The sequence below is a fragment of the Calliphora vicina genome, chromosome 1 (assembly GCF_958450345.1).
Source record: "Calliphora vicina chromosome 1, idCalVici1.1, whole genome shotgun sequence".
In the NCBI taxonomy this organism is placed as follows: Eukaryota; Metazoa; Arthropoda; class Insecta; order Diptera; family Calliphoridae; genus Calliphora; species Calliphora vicina.
The window spans coordinates 82317753-82332005 of record NC_088780.1 but is presented as its reverse complement, the minus strand read 5'-3'; the positions used below and the strand labels follow the sequence as shown (position 1 = coordinate 82332005).

Below are 14253 nucleotides of genomic sequence, written 5' to 3'. Positions count from 1 at the left end.
ACAAGTAAATGTCAGATAATGTTCTTTCGCGCCATAATAAAGTTTCAATTATTTTTTAAGTGGTTTATTTAAAGTCGCCCTATATCTGCTTTATTCAGAATATCATTTTCCAAGTCCCTACAGTACTTGTAACTATTTATCTTTACTAAAGAGTAATTTTAGATTAATAAAATATTTTCAGACAATTCTGCATCTATCTGTAAGTATGTGTTATAGACATGTTGTGTGCGCCTGTGTCGCATGTTGTTGACAGTAATAAAATGACACAACAGATTATCAAGGAATTATAAACAGAAACAACAAATAGCTGAAATAAAAGTACGAAAACTAAAAATATTTTAAAATTGATATGTAAATTTATTAACCCCTTTGACACACTAAAAGTATTTGAACATACAAACTCATAAACACATTCATATAGATAGAATTCGAAAGTAAAATGAATGTCTGTCCAAACGTCTGTACTTCTGTCTGTCTGTCTCAACTCCAGTCTGTCTGTCTGTCTCTTTGCCTGCCTAACGACTGTCTGTTTAATGTCTGGCTGGAATAGACAGAATATACCAAACATATAAATATGTATTTGTACGTATGTATGTATGTATATAGATTGAGCAGACTTCCTTTCCTCTCCTCCTTCTAATCTATCCAAATGTACGACGAATGTAAGAGAGTGTAAAGGTGCTTAAAATGAATTTATGGTTTAGTATGTCGTTTATTTATTTGTAGTTTTATTTTTAAGTTTGTTGTATTTTTATTTAATTTTTTATTATTTTTTATTTTGCAAATTCAGCTTTATTTTTTAGTTTTTGTGGTTTCCTGAATTTGAAAGGCTTGGCCGCATGACTTTCGTGTTTCATGCATATTGTTAAAGACAAAACCAAACAACAATCGACCAAATGACAGACTGAAAGACTGACTGACTCGCTCGCTCGTATTTTGTCTGTTTGGCTGCATGTTGGCCTACTATGTGTCCGTCCGCACGACTGACAAATGCCGTGTAAAATGTTTATTTATACAAAACTATTAAATTATAAACACTTAATAAACGAAATAAGTTCCTTAAAAATTGTTTGTTAAATAGAAGTAAATTTGCCACTGCACTTAATTTTGCTGGAAAACCAAAGCGAACAAACCTATTTACAAACAAACGATATATACATAGCCCGACAAAAAAGAAGTCGTTTTGAATATTTGCCAAAATGGAAATTTACTACAACAAAGTAGAGTAGAGTGTTGCACATTCATAGACACGTACATATGTATGTACGTATGGTTGTTGTATGTGGCATTAACCACATAAACTAATTGAAATTTTAAAGTTTCTTTGCTGTTTTTTTTTTTTTATTGTACCAGTCTTTTTTTTTTGCTTTAACTGCAGTTTTATTTGTTGTTAAATGTCCAATTTAATTTACATTTTAAGCCACAACTATGTTTTCTTAATTCCCCCAACTCACTGTTGGCTGTTGTGAATAATATGGACGAAATTAAGGCTTAAACTTTCATCAAACATTTTGTTAAAATTAATAGGAACACAATGAACAATCCAAATGTTATCAACAAATAATTTTTTTTACAATTTTAGTTAAATATTCGTTGTATTTTTTCTGACCATAGCTATAAACCTGCCACTACTGAACATTTTAGTGAAATAGCAGCATTCTCGTTATCCAATTGGCCGAACATTTTTTATCAGTAAGTTTTAGCTACTAATGAGAAAAATAAGACCCATAAGATAAAAATTGATGTAAAACTCTATAGAATCATATGCCAGCTCTGAATATTAAAAACTGTGTGATTTTCATACAAATTTGATCGATTAACTTTTTTCGACATCGAGAAACTGACAGTAAGTATTTTTCATTTCTCTATCAGCATTTGAAAATTACAAGGGTTCTCATGTAGCAATTCTGTTCATAGAGTACGAAAATATTTATAGTTTTTTTCGATAACTTCGTTTTAGTTAAATAACAGTATTCTTAAAGTTAAAACCTCAAAACATCCTAAATGTCTTCTTTTGGAACCAATTTTAAAATTGTTTCATTTTTTGTGGTTTAAAAAAACCGAAAAAGTCGAAAAACATGTTATCACAAAAATTAGCAAAACTAATTAATTTTTTTTAAAAAAATTAATATTATTTTTCTCTAATTTTTTTTTTTTATTTCATATTTTATTTATTGTAACTTCACAAAATAATGTGAACTATCAATAATTTTTTCAAATCTTAAATCTAAATATTATGTTTTATTTACGTCCCTATAGATCCTATCATCAGCGCAGGTCTGTTGGATTCCTTCTTCTTAGTCGGATGTAGCAATTACTTCTCATTAATGTTCGTGCAAGTGGGTTTGGGTGAACTTCTAACTTTTTCAAATATGACTCCGCTTGTTTTTTATTTAATTTTTCACCAGGGAGACACCTAGGTCCTTATGAATGTTAATATTTCTCACATACCAAGGCGCTGCTGTTATCATTCGTAATATTTTATTTTGGAATCTTTGAATTTTTTCAATATTAGAAGCTGAGGCCGTGTCCCATAATTGAATTCCATAGCACCATATTATTGAGTTGTACAGCAAAAGTTTGCAATCTAAACTCAATCTCGAGTATTTACCAATTAGCCAGTAAATTTGTAGTAATTTTAACTTCATTTGAGTCAATTTCGTATCTATATGCTTTTTCCAGGTAAGACGTCGCACGAGGGTTGAAATGTACCAAAAGTGGCGATTAATTCAAATGCTGAACTTTATCTGTTTCAGTCATGTTTGGTATTGGGTTAAAGTGCATTAAATAATACATCACAAACTGCTAAAATTACAGTTGTGAGTAACTTACTTTATTAGCAGTGAGCGGTCAAAATCAAATAATTTTTACAAATTTTGGGTGCTGTGGTTAAAATTGAAAATTGTGATATTTCGAGAGCTTATATTTTTTGTTAAATCTGTTAAAAGTAGAAATATTAAAATGGAACCATCAACTTCAGGTATTTGAGAACATAAATAAATAATTTTTGTTTAGATAAATGTTTTGAAAATATTTTTTAAGAGTTTTTTTAAAGTTCTCAATTATTGGGGTTTTTCGATATATAGATTGAGTTTAAAAAAAATCAGGGCGATATCGGGTAAATTCCATTAAATGCTCTTAAAATATGAACTTTCAGCTTCTATATACAGAAAAAAAATCGTGCGGGTTTATTGAGGTTTTTTACTTATTTTAGTTATAGTGAAAGAACTCCTCTTGCTAAAAAACATATTCTGATACAAAATAGGTTAAAACATTTTTTTCTTACATTTTTTTTAAAGTTGTGTTTTTATGTATTTATGATTGTTCATTACAAAAATTTATAATATTGTCTTTTGTGGCTTTTTCTTAAAAAAATTTGTACATTTATAAAATTTTGTGAAAAACAAAAATTAGATTTTAAATTAAATTTATGCTAATGTAAATACATATAATAACTTTATGTTTTCAATTTTTTAATAGCACATTAAGTATGCTTTTATTTCCAATTTAATTCATTAATTTATCGCTTTCCGTTCCAAAGTTACAGCATAAATTGTGAACTTTTTCCAAAAAAACAATAATGCGCTTAACGGGTTAAAATTTTTTTTTATTTTAAATGCTGTGTTTTTATGTATTTATGATTATTCATTACGAAAAAATTATAATATTCTCTTTTGTGACTTTTTTAAAAAAATTTGTACATTTATAAAATTTTGTGTAAAACAAAAATTGGATTTTAAATTAAATTTATACTAATACATATAATAAATTTATAATTTTATTTTTTTAGTAGCACATGAAGTATGCTTTAATTTCCAATTTTATTCATTAATTTATCGCTTTCCATTCCAAAGTTATAGCTTAAATTGTGAGCTAAGGTCTTTAAGTTTTGTCTTAACAAAAAATCAGAGATTAAATTAACAGCTAGATATTGTTCATTACAATTGATAATGTATTAATGCATGAGTATCTGTGCATGAACGTACTAATGGATGTACTATTTCACTTAATATCGAGCACACATCACTAAATACTGTCAAAGGAATTTAAATCAAGGGGGAATAAGACAAGCAGCAGCAGCGTCGACATCAACAACAATGAACAAAGGCTAAAATGGACCAATTCCATGTAAACCGATAAATAAAAAGATCGATAGTTGTTCACATAAAAACGAACACAAGACAAAGCGAAATAAATACTAGACAAAACGTGTCATCGAGTAAATATGGGTCAGCCAGCCAATACGAGTAATAAAACAAAAGCTTAGCAATGGGAACACCTTTGTTTTGTGGGTCGTTCATTCGTTCCTTCACCCGTTCACTCACTGTCTTACGTGTTTAAGTAGATTTTGCCAACAACAGCAACTGTAATGTGGTGAATGACTGAGTGAGAGGTGGCGGGGAATAAAATGTATAGATTTTCACCAAATATGGTTTCAAACATTTGTAATCGTCGACAAGGAATATAATAATATATTTACTTATATCCATAAAATACACTGTGAATACTTTACAACTGTGTATGTATGCAGTAACTCACACACACTGAGACGATCAGAAATACGATCTATTGATCTTTTTTTGATCATGCGTATGATCAAAATATATAATTAACTAGAAAATCGATGGAGATGAGGAAAATGAAATTGCGATAAAACAAAATAGAGAAAAACAAACATTCAAAAAGAGGAGGAAAATTAGAAAATGCAATTTAAGTCACAACAACAACAACAAAATGCTATTAAATGGAGTCAGGCAGCATGCAATACAACTACAAAAAATGGCAATAGAAAAATCTACAAATGGGTAGTTTCTGTTACTGTTGGTTGTTGTTGAATGCAACAGATTCTGCATGTATGTATGCGAGTGTGTTTTGGGTAAGTTTGTATGTGTGTGTGTCGTTGTTTGTTGCCAGGAGTTTGCAACATTATACAACAGTTTGTTGTTAAACAGCTGCATGTTTACTTGCATAGAGCTTTACTTGTATTTATTTGCCACAAATCTACTTATTGCAACTGCAATAAACAACAGCAGCAAAAAGTTTTATTTGTGTTTTGTTATGTTTTTTTTTTTGTATGTATTTAGCTTGCAGCTGAAATGAAACGAAACAAACCGAAAGATCCATAACAATGCGCACAGAGGCTTTTCCAAGTCTGATTTAGAAAATGTGCTGGCTGCATCTTGCTGCAAAGCGTTACAACTTAATGCCCATAAAAATAACCAATCGTAATCGCATGTGTTGAATGAGTGTTTGGATGGGCATTAGATGCTCCGTTTTATGTGTTAAATTGTTGTTTTTACTTCGTTGCTCTGGAAGGTTGTTTGTTCGTAATTTTTTTTTCTATTTTTATAAGTTTTTTGTGAATTTAATGTGAATCTCATGAGGATAAACATTGTAAGTCCACGTATGTTGTTCAATTGACCATATTTGTACGAGTATTTCTTGAGAGCTTAAACCAACTCACACAAATATGTACTTATATCCATCCCAGCGGTTAACCTAGTAGTCAATCTGAACACTTGGCTAACTCCAATTGATATACGAAGTCAATTCGTAACTTTATACATCCCAGGTAATCAAAGTTGAATTCAATTGTCACTTAAATATCTCTAAGTAATCTAGAAAGTAGTCAGTGTAGGAATAAATCGTAAAAACTGGTTTTATATAAATTGTATATACTGACATCCCATGTAACCTAGTCAAGTATCACTAAGTAACCTATAGTGTAGTCACTTTAAGCGTTAATTTTGTACAACACTTTATTTTATCCACCAAAAGTAATCTAGAGAGAGTTGATGGAGGAAGGTTTGTTTACAGTCAGTCGGTTATTTTATTGTAGTGAATTAGCTACCGCATGCACACGTTGATGTTAAAATAACTATCTGATCAAGTACCAGTTATGTAGCTAGTAAGGTAACTGGCTCTATGTAACGGGTATGTGAATCCAATGCGTTAAATACTTTGGACCAGCTACCATAACAGTCTCATTGTAATACAAAAGGGTCACTTAGCTAGTTATGTAACTAGTTGTCACCCTAAATGATAGGTAAAATCACTAGTTCGCGACAGTCTGCTAGAACTGCTGGGATATTAGAAAAATCATACACATCCATTCATGTATAGATATATATTTTATATATAGTACATATGTACATGCATGTATGGATGTATGTGGTTGAGGTTGTTAAAAAAAGGAAAGCAAAAACAAACGAATCAACAAAATTAATATTTGTAAATACATTTCATTACACAATTTTTGCGGCATCTTAGAAACACCATATGGAGAATTTCTGACAAAAAAATATGATTATTACATACTAAAAAATGTACGGAAACATTTTAACACTTATGGAATGTGGTGGCATCCATACCACAGCAGCAATCAATATTTTCCCATGAACTCAGAATGAATTTCCAAATGTTAGCGTATAGTTTTTGGAACATACATAAATACTTTAAAGCTAATTAAATAGTTCTATGTATTACATACAATTACTATTATATATTATGTATATGTATGACATTGTATCAGCATTTGGACTTCAGACCAATATTAGTTTCATTTTAAATAATTCAACAATTAGGATAATAATTAATATGAGTACCAGGTGAATTACAAGTTTTGTCATTAAATATTTGGACAACAACTGTAAGTCTACAGTTTACAGTTGAAAAAATATTTTACAAAAAAAAAAAAAAAATTACTGGATGTTTTGGCAGTAAACCTTGATTAAACTAATTATAAATATAAAAGTATTGTTCTTAAAGATTTTATAAACACAGGTCTACAATGATTTTGGTACCGCCAAAACTATGTATGTATATTGGACAGCCTGATTCTAATTGTATACTTCTTTTTCAATAATACTTGCAGCTTTTGAAAAATTGCTGGGGTAAAAAAGAGAAACTAAATAATTTTACAGGTCAGAAACTTCTTTATTTAAAATTTCTGATACTCATAGAGTAATCTGGCATCATATGTCCATCATAGCTATTAATCGTCCTTCACTTTTAAATGTTTAAATGGCAACGTTTTCCTTGTTCTTCGCTATACGATCCAAGATTTCATGATATTTGTATAAATGACTGTACAGATAGTGTACTTTTAGAGAGGCAAGAAGAAAGAAGAGGGGTACACACTTGCTTGTACTGGCAAGTCTCTTCAATTCTCTTTTGTTTTCTCATTTTCACTATGGCGTCTATTAGGTTTTGACAATTGAACACAGGCTTGCTGTGTGTAAACAGTCGAGCAAGTTTAACCGTCCGTTTATCGCAATCATTTTCAATCGAGACTATTTGCAATGTATCAAATTGATATCAATAAAACAAAGGCGTGTTTGAAAATAATCTCTTCACTTTTTATTTCGAAAACATAAAAACAATATTAAATTCAAAGTATTTAAAAGAATAATACAAATAAAATTGCAGTATAAACATGTTTTTATCAAAAAATAGCTTAAAAATTAGGGTGTTAAAAAATTTACAATAACAAAATTTAGCTTGTATCAACTAGATCAGTTGTGAGTAACGGTGGGTTAAAAGGGAATAGAAGAGACTTGCTTCAAGTAAACTTGCTGTGTGTTAAAGCAGACTTGCATATCTCTCATATCTGTTGTTAATTTATGAAAACTTTTCCAATTTTTTGGACTTTTTATATGGTTGCAAAAGGTGTTTGTTAGAAAGTCGGTTTATAGAATCTATTTCCATAGCATCGGCAAATATAAAGATGCTAGCAGAGAAAATCAAAATCTAGTACGGCATATGTATGGATCGACATTTTTTTGAAGAAAAGTTTTGTGTTTGAAGAACGTATGTTATAGACAACATTTAGAGAAATGAGACAATGTATAATCTAAGGAAATGTAGCAACGCATTAAAATGGTAAATTATATGCTGCATAAATAATATGTTGCAGTATATATGGATGTAAATACATAATATATGAAGGGGTATGTGGCAGGTAATAAGTTGAAGTAATATTTACTTGTATATTTTTACGTATTTGTAATAATTTATTGTAGTACCGACACGAAAATACTCGTACTGGTTACATTTAAACTCAACTTTATTTAACTTCACTGACTGAATGAATGACAAACTGAGAACTTTAACTACTTATGCAAGTTTATGTGACTGGCTGGCTGACTGACTGACTGTTTGGCTGTCTTTTAATAACAACGACATGTAATAAACTGGGATTGTTAGCCAACAACGAGGCAGGCAGAGTTAGTTATTCATTCATTCGCATTTTGGTGGCATAAAATTATTAACGCCCACACCTCAATAAAAAGTTGACAACTGCAGCTTTAAAACAAATGTGCATTTATTTTTTACGAGTGTTTTTTTTATTTTCTTGTGGAATATGAAAATGATGTGGTTGTTGTTGTCGTTTTTATTTCAACGTAATTTTAGTTTTAATACTTATTTACTTGTTCCTCGTACCACAGCCGCTTAACAAAATAATCAGCAGCAGCAAGTTTTGAAAATCTCATTATTCTGTGGCGATTTGAAAAAGTTACAGAAACAGCAGAAACCAACCAACCAACCGACCAACCGAAATGGCCAGTGGCGTAAGGAGTCAGTTTTATTATTAAATGTGTCAACACACATTCGAACGCATAATTCAAAACGCAAAATAATGTCTACAGAAATTAAAAAGAAACCAACAACAACCACAACCAAACTATCAGATACTTACATATGAACTCGCAATAAACTCTTTTGCTATTTGTATTTATTTCTTTTGAAACGCTTTTAAGACACTCACTCGCTCAGAAGCAAAAACAAAAAGGAATTTGCGTGGGACACACACATAATTGAAGTCAGACAGACAGACAGATAGTTTTTAAAAACACACCTTAAAGGTTTTTCATTTGCAAGATTTTTCATGCTCTTGTTGGTTTGTGTTAAGAGTTGAAATTAAATTTTCCCTGCTGGCACATTTTCGTTTCATATTGCATTAATTAAAGGAATTTAATTTAGTCGTAAACTAGTTTTTAAATGCAGCCAAAATTGAACTCTTAACATTATAAGTTAATAATTCAATTCAATTTAATTTAACGAAAAATTGCTATAAAAAAACATAAACATTAAATACTTGCACGAATTTAGAAATCAATTGAATTGGGTCAACTCTAAACGGATCTCCTAAAATTGAATAGGAGTCTTGAATAGTTTGCAGCCAAATCATTTAAAAATGGAAGTATTTTTAGTTCTTTAAAGAATTTAATAAATTTGTATTTTAATTGAAATGTTTTATCTTTATGGGGTATCTTTTTCGAATATCGTTTGCATAGTGTTTAAACGTCATAAGTTGTTTTTCCAAAAATTTTTAGAAGACACATTATTTGTTTTAATTATTTTAGAAATCCATTAATGCAATTATGAAATGGATTTTGATATCAGTAATCGAAATGATAATAAATTTCAAAAATATCCGAAATTAAATTAGGATAAATATGATTTACGATTTTTGGTTAAGATTAAATGAATCATATATTTAATAACGTAGTTATACGCAATTTCATTTGACTGAGATAATAATTTTGAAAACCACAGTATAAAAATGAGAAAACAACTAAAAATTTGTAAAAGTTTTTTTTAAGCAAACTTCATTTATCGTCTTCGACTAAGAACGCTTGCTAAAAAAATCGCTGTTTAACAACAAAAAAAATAAAAAAAGTAAAAAAATTGAGAAAATTTTGACTTTAAAAAATCGTTTTTGTGGGTGAGGTTTTTATTCCAAAATGATCCGAAAAAAATAAATAACATAAATAAATAACACAACATTTGCCATCACGTGATACAAGGGACAAAATTGGGTTATACATAGTGTTTATAAAAAACAGGTTTGTTGGTTAACCGAAAATTGGCCTATTTTAGAAAACCGGTTTTTCGGTTAACCGACATCGAAAAAACCGGTTAACCGTCATATATGTGTACACACAAAAAACTAAATTATCTGAACGCATCGTTTAGAAATAGTGAATGCTACTAGGCGCATTTACTACGCCCCTTTAAATTCGCATTCAAATATCCAAGATCTGAACGCTTGTTTGGTATTTACTACACGTCGCGACGTTCAGCTCGTAATAGACCAAGCTAACGTTTTTCTGAACGCAGCATATTAAAAACCAAACTTTCCTACTAGCGACCTGAACGATTTCAGATTTCAGACGTTCAGATTTTTAGCATAACTGAATGCAAAATTCAGTAAAGTTCTTCATAGAAACCGTAAAACGTGCCGTTCAGCATAGTGGAATAGTAAAACTAAACGCATCTGAATCTGAACGGGATGTGTTAAAAATATTTTTGGCAAATTTTTTTAAAACGGCTACAGAAATAACGGTATTCTAATAGAAAAACAACAAATATTAACTTTGACCAAATCTCATTTGTGTGTTGATTTTTGAAGTGAGTGGTTCATATTTTATATACTGACATCCATACATAGAGAAAACAGATTCGTGTTCACAACCGAATTTGGCGCCAATCGAATTTAGTCGGTTACAAGTACTATCATTCTATTCGGTTGCAATGACTGAATATATTAGTATATACAATATTCCTTTGCTGAATTAACGATACACACAACTGCTCGAAAATAATAATTCAAGGGTAAGGACTGAAAGTATCAGTTGGAACAATTAATATATTTTTTGTTTTGTCAAAATACATTTTTTATTTTTTTGTTATTCTTTATTCGTTTATACTAAAATTACATGTAAATATGCTACATCTCTATTTATATCTAAACATAACACAAATAATACAAAATAATTCTTAAAATAAGAGTATCTTGCGAAGGTTGGAACAGGCCCGTATTTCGTTTTTTGTCCTATATATGATTCGTCCATCACAGTAGGTACCAAAATTAGAGACATGTTCAGGATTCATTAGGCGCGATGCAGCAAAGCATTTGATTTCTGAGTTTATGACAAGTGTTGAAGATGCAGTCACGATTTTTTTCTCTGAAATAATGCTAAAAAATCTTTAGAGACAATTTAAATTTATGTATGTACATAAATGTATACATACATACATGTTCAAAAATATATTTAGGTGGACCTAATTAATAATGAAGAACTTACCTTCTCGTTTATAATTATTACTGGTTATTTCTTCTTGTACAATAAATTTAACTATTTTGATTTTTCATTTTATTTTAATAATTCTTTTTATAAAATGACAAAAAACTTAAAAAATTTCCATTGGTTGACAAACTAGTATACTTGTATATCATAATGGAATTTTTCGTTTGCAACCATCAATATGCTGAATATAATTCGGTACTATTTTCCGAATTCATTAAATTAAGTTTAGTAAAGACACAAACCAGTGCTTTAAGGCTGCTTTAACCATATTTCAATTGCAATTATGGTTTTACGATTCTTATTACCGAAATTCAGTTAAATTTATAGTTATTTAATAACTACAATAAATATTCGATATATATTATTAAATTTTAATAATCATAACCGATTTCCAACAAATCTGTTTTCTGTGTGTACATTGCCTGAGTTACAAGGTAAGTTGTATATACATATGTATATCTGTGTATTTATGTGAATATTTAATAATTATTGGACATATTATTTAACTAATATAATTGTTTATTATAGAAGCGGGAATTGAGTATAGACATCTACATCTATTAAACAAATTGGACCTCGAGCAGATATTCGTGAGTAGCCTTTTAAGAATTTTAACAAGACAATGTGCATTTGAAAAAGGTGAGTTTATGCACAGAGAAAACAGATTCATAGTCACAACCGAATTTGGCGCCAATCGAATTTTGTCGGTTGCATGTACTATCGATTGAATTCGATTGCAGTGACTGAATTTACGATACACACAACTGTTTTAAAAATGAATTCGGTGAGGAGCACCGATACTATTAGTTGGAGCAATTGAATACAATTTTTGGCGCTTTTTCTCTTATTATATTCAAAATAATTTATTGTTCTTTTAATTTTACAATATTTAAAATATATGTATATACATAATCAAGAACAAAATACTGTTGAATGAAGACAAAAATGTTTTTCTTATGTAGAAGTTATATATTTTAAATCTGATGTAACTCTCGTATCTGCATTTTGGTGGCTTGCTTCATTGTTTTTGGTTTGACGTAAAAAAATGGAGACATTTCGTCCGTCGTGTCATTGCACATCACACCAAGGTTAAATCGAATCAAAAATTACTGGCAGGAGCATAGCAACGATTTATTAATAACAAATTGAAGTATTCGGTTGGTCATAAGCATAAGGATGCCTATAATTGTAATAAAAACTGTCGTTAGTGCATCAACAAATCTTTATCTAATATGTACTTACATGCAAAACAAACATATTTATACAAAATTTGTAGATATACAAATATTTATGAATTTATAGTCCACAGAAAAGCGTAACTTGCAATTTTATAGTCATTATCCAAAATATATTTTGTATAATCCGTATATGTTCCTTCAAATATTTTATATTTTATTACATTAAAATTTTTTAAAGGAAAATGTCAAAAAATCTAAAATTGCTATTGATAGAGAACACCGAATTGAAATTATTATAACTGAAAACTTTAAATAAAATTTAGTAAAGACACAAACCAAATTCAATTAACCAGTTTTACGGTTGTTGACACCGCAATTCGATTGTGATTGTGGTTTTACAATTCTAACTATAAGAAATCTATTAGGAATATAGAATATCAATAATTGCAATATTATTTCCGTCTTACTTATTAAATATTTATAATCAGAACTGAATTCCAATCGATTGGTTTTCTGTGTGTGGTAATTAATTTTGTTCATTATTTATTTTTAAGTTTATGTTTTTGAATTTAGTACAAATATAATCCTGGAAAACGCCTTCTACAAACACCATCTAATTTTAAAGTAATTGTCGATGACATGTGCAGGAATTTCCTCAAGAAGAGCAGGTTTCGGTGAGTTTATAGAAATAGTTGTTTATGTAAACATTTATGTATGAATAATGCTTGTAATATAATATATATTATTTTGTTAATATTAAAAAAATCTTTTATTTAAATCTAAATAAATAATAAGCTTACGTTCAGTAATGAAGAAATTGAACGCATCTGATATAAAACTAAACTCTCGTTCAGTATTGCGAAAATTAAACGAACATAGTTAAAACCTGAAATAATAAGCTTACGTTCAGTAATGAAGAAATTGAACGCATCTGATATAAAACTAAACTCTCGTTCAGTATTGCGAAAATTAAACTTTTGCACAAGATGAACTCTATATAGTAAAAAGCTGAATGCACGTTCGACGTAAAGTTGAATGTTTTTTTTCGGTTTTCTACTAAAGTCGTAATGGGTGCAAAAAACCTAAGAAATATTCAGAAAAACTAAACGTTTGTTCAGTTTTTTACTATTTAATTTTTTCTGTGAAAGAGGTTTTTATTGTTAATCAGCAGTTTAGGTTTCAAATCATACCAATAATGTTTGTAAAATGAATATAAAAAATGCACAAAAACATGAGATTTATTAATTTTAGTCCGAAATTTTAAAAACCGGTTAACCGAGTGATATAAATCGGATAAAACGGTTAACCGAAAATCAACATTTTAAATTAACCGGTTCGCAAAAAACCAATTTATAAATACTAGTTATACATATATCAGCAAGTATGAATGTAAAGTGTGTTTTTTTTAGTTTTTTCTCGAATTTCTAGGAGTACATTGTGATACATGGCATAAAACTGCAACATTGAAAATTTGAGTCTATTCCAATTATATTAACTGGTGCAGCATTGGCTTTGAATTTTAGAAACTCTTTTGTTTACAAGAAAAAATATTGAAATTATTTCAGTTTTTGTTAAGAATTATTTCTTAAATGTACATTTATTTATAACATCATTGTAATCTGTACAGAATTAAATACATGTATCTAAAAATATATAAGTATTTAAGATATAGCTTAGACAATTTTCGAGTTGTTAAAAATTCTTCAGACAATAATAATTCATTTATTTATAAATTTATTCTATCGATGGCTTAATATAAAAAAAGCGTAACTATTTTTTTTCCAAAAATATCAATGAAAAAGTTTATATTAAATAACTTCATTAAAATAAAAAAAAATAAATAAGAAATAAAATGTGATGTCTTCTTATTAAAAATAGCATTAAAACTTTTTTGTGTCTAAAATTTTATGGATTTTTTTAAGTTTTTTCCTTCTCCTGCAAAGTAACTAAAAATTTAGTTACGCCTTTTTATATTAAGCCAT

At 29.0% G+C, this 14253-nt stretch overlaps 1 protein-coding gene across 4 annotated transcripts in view; it reads right to left on the bottom strand.

Moving 5' to 3' along the window:
* Cad86C (Cadherin 86C) overlaps positions 1-14253 on the bottom strand; it is a 132262-nt gene that overhangs the window by 96196 nt on the left and 21813 nt on the right. The window lies entirely within an intron of this gene.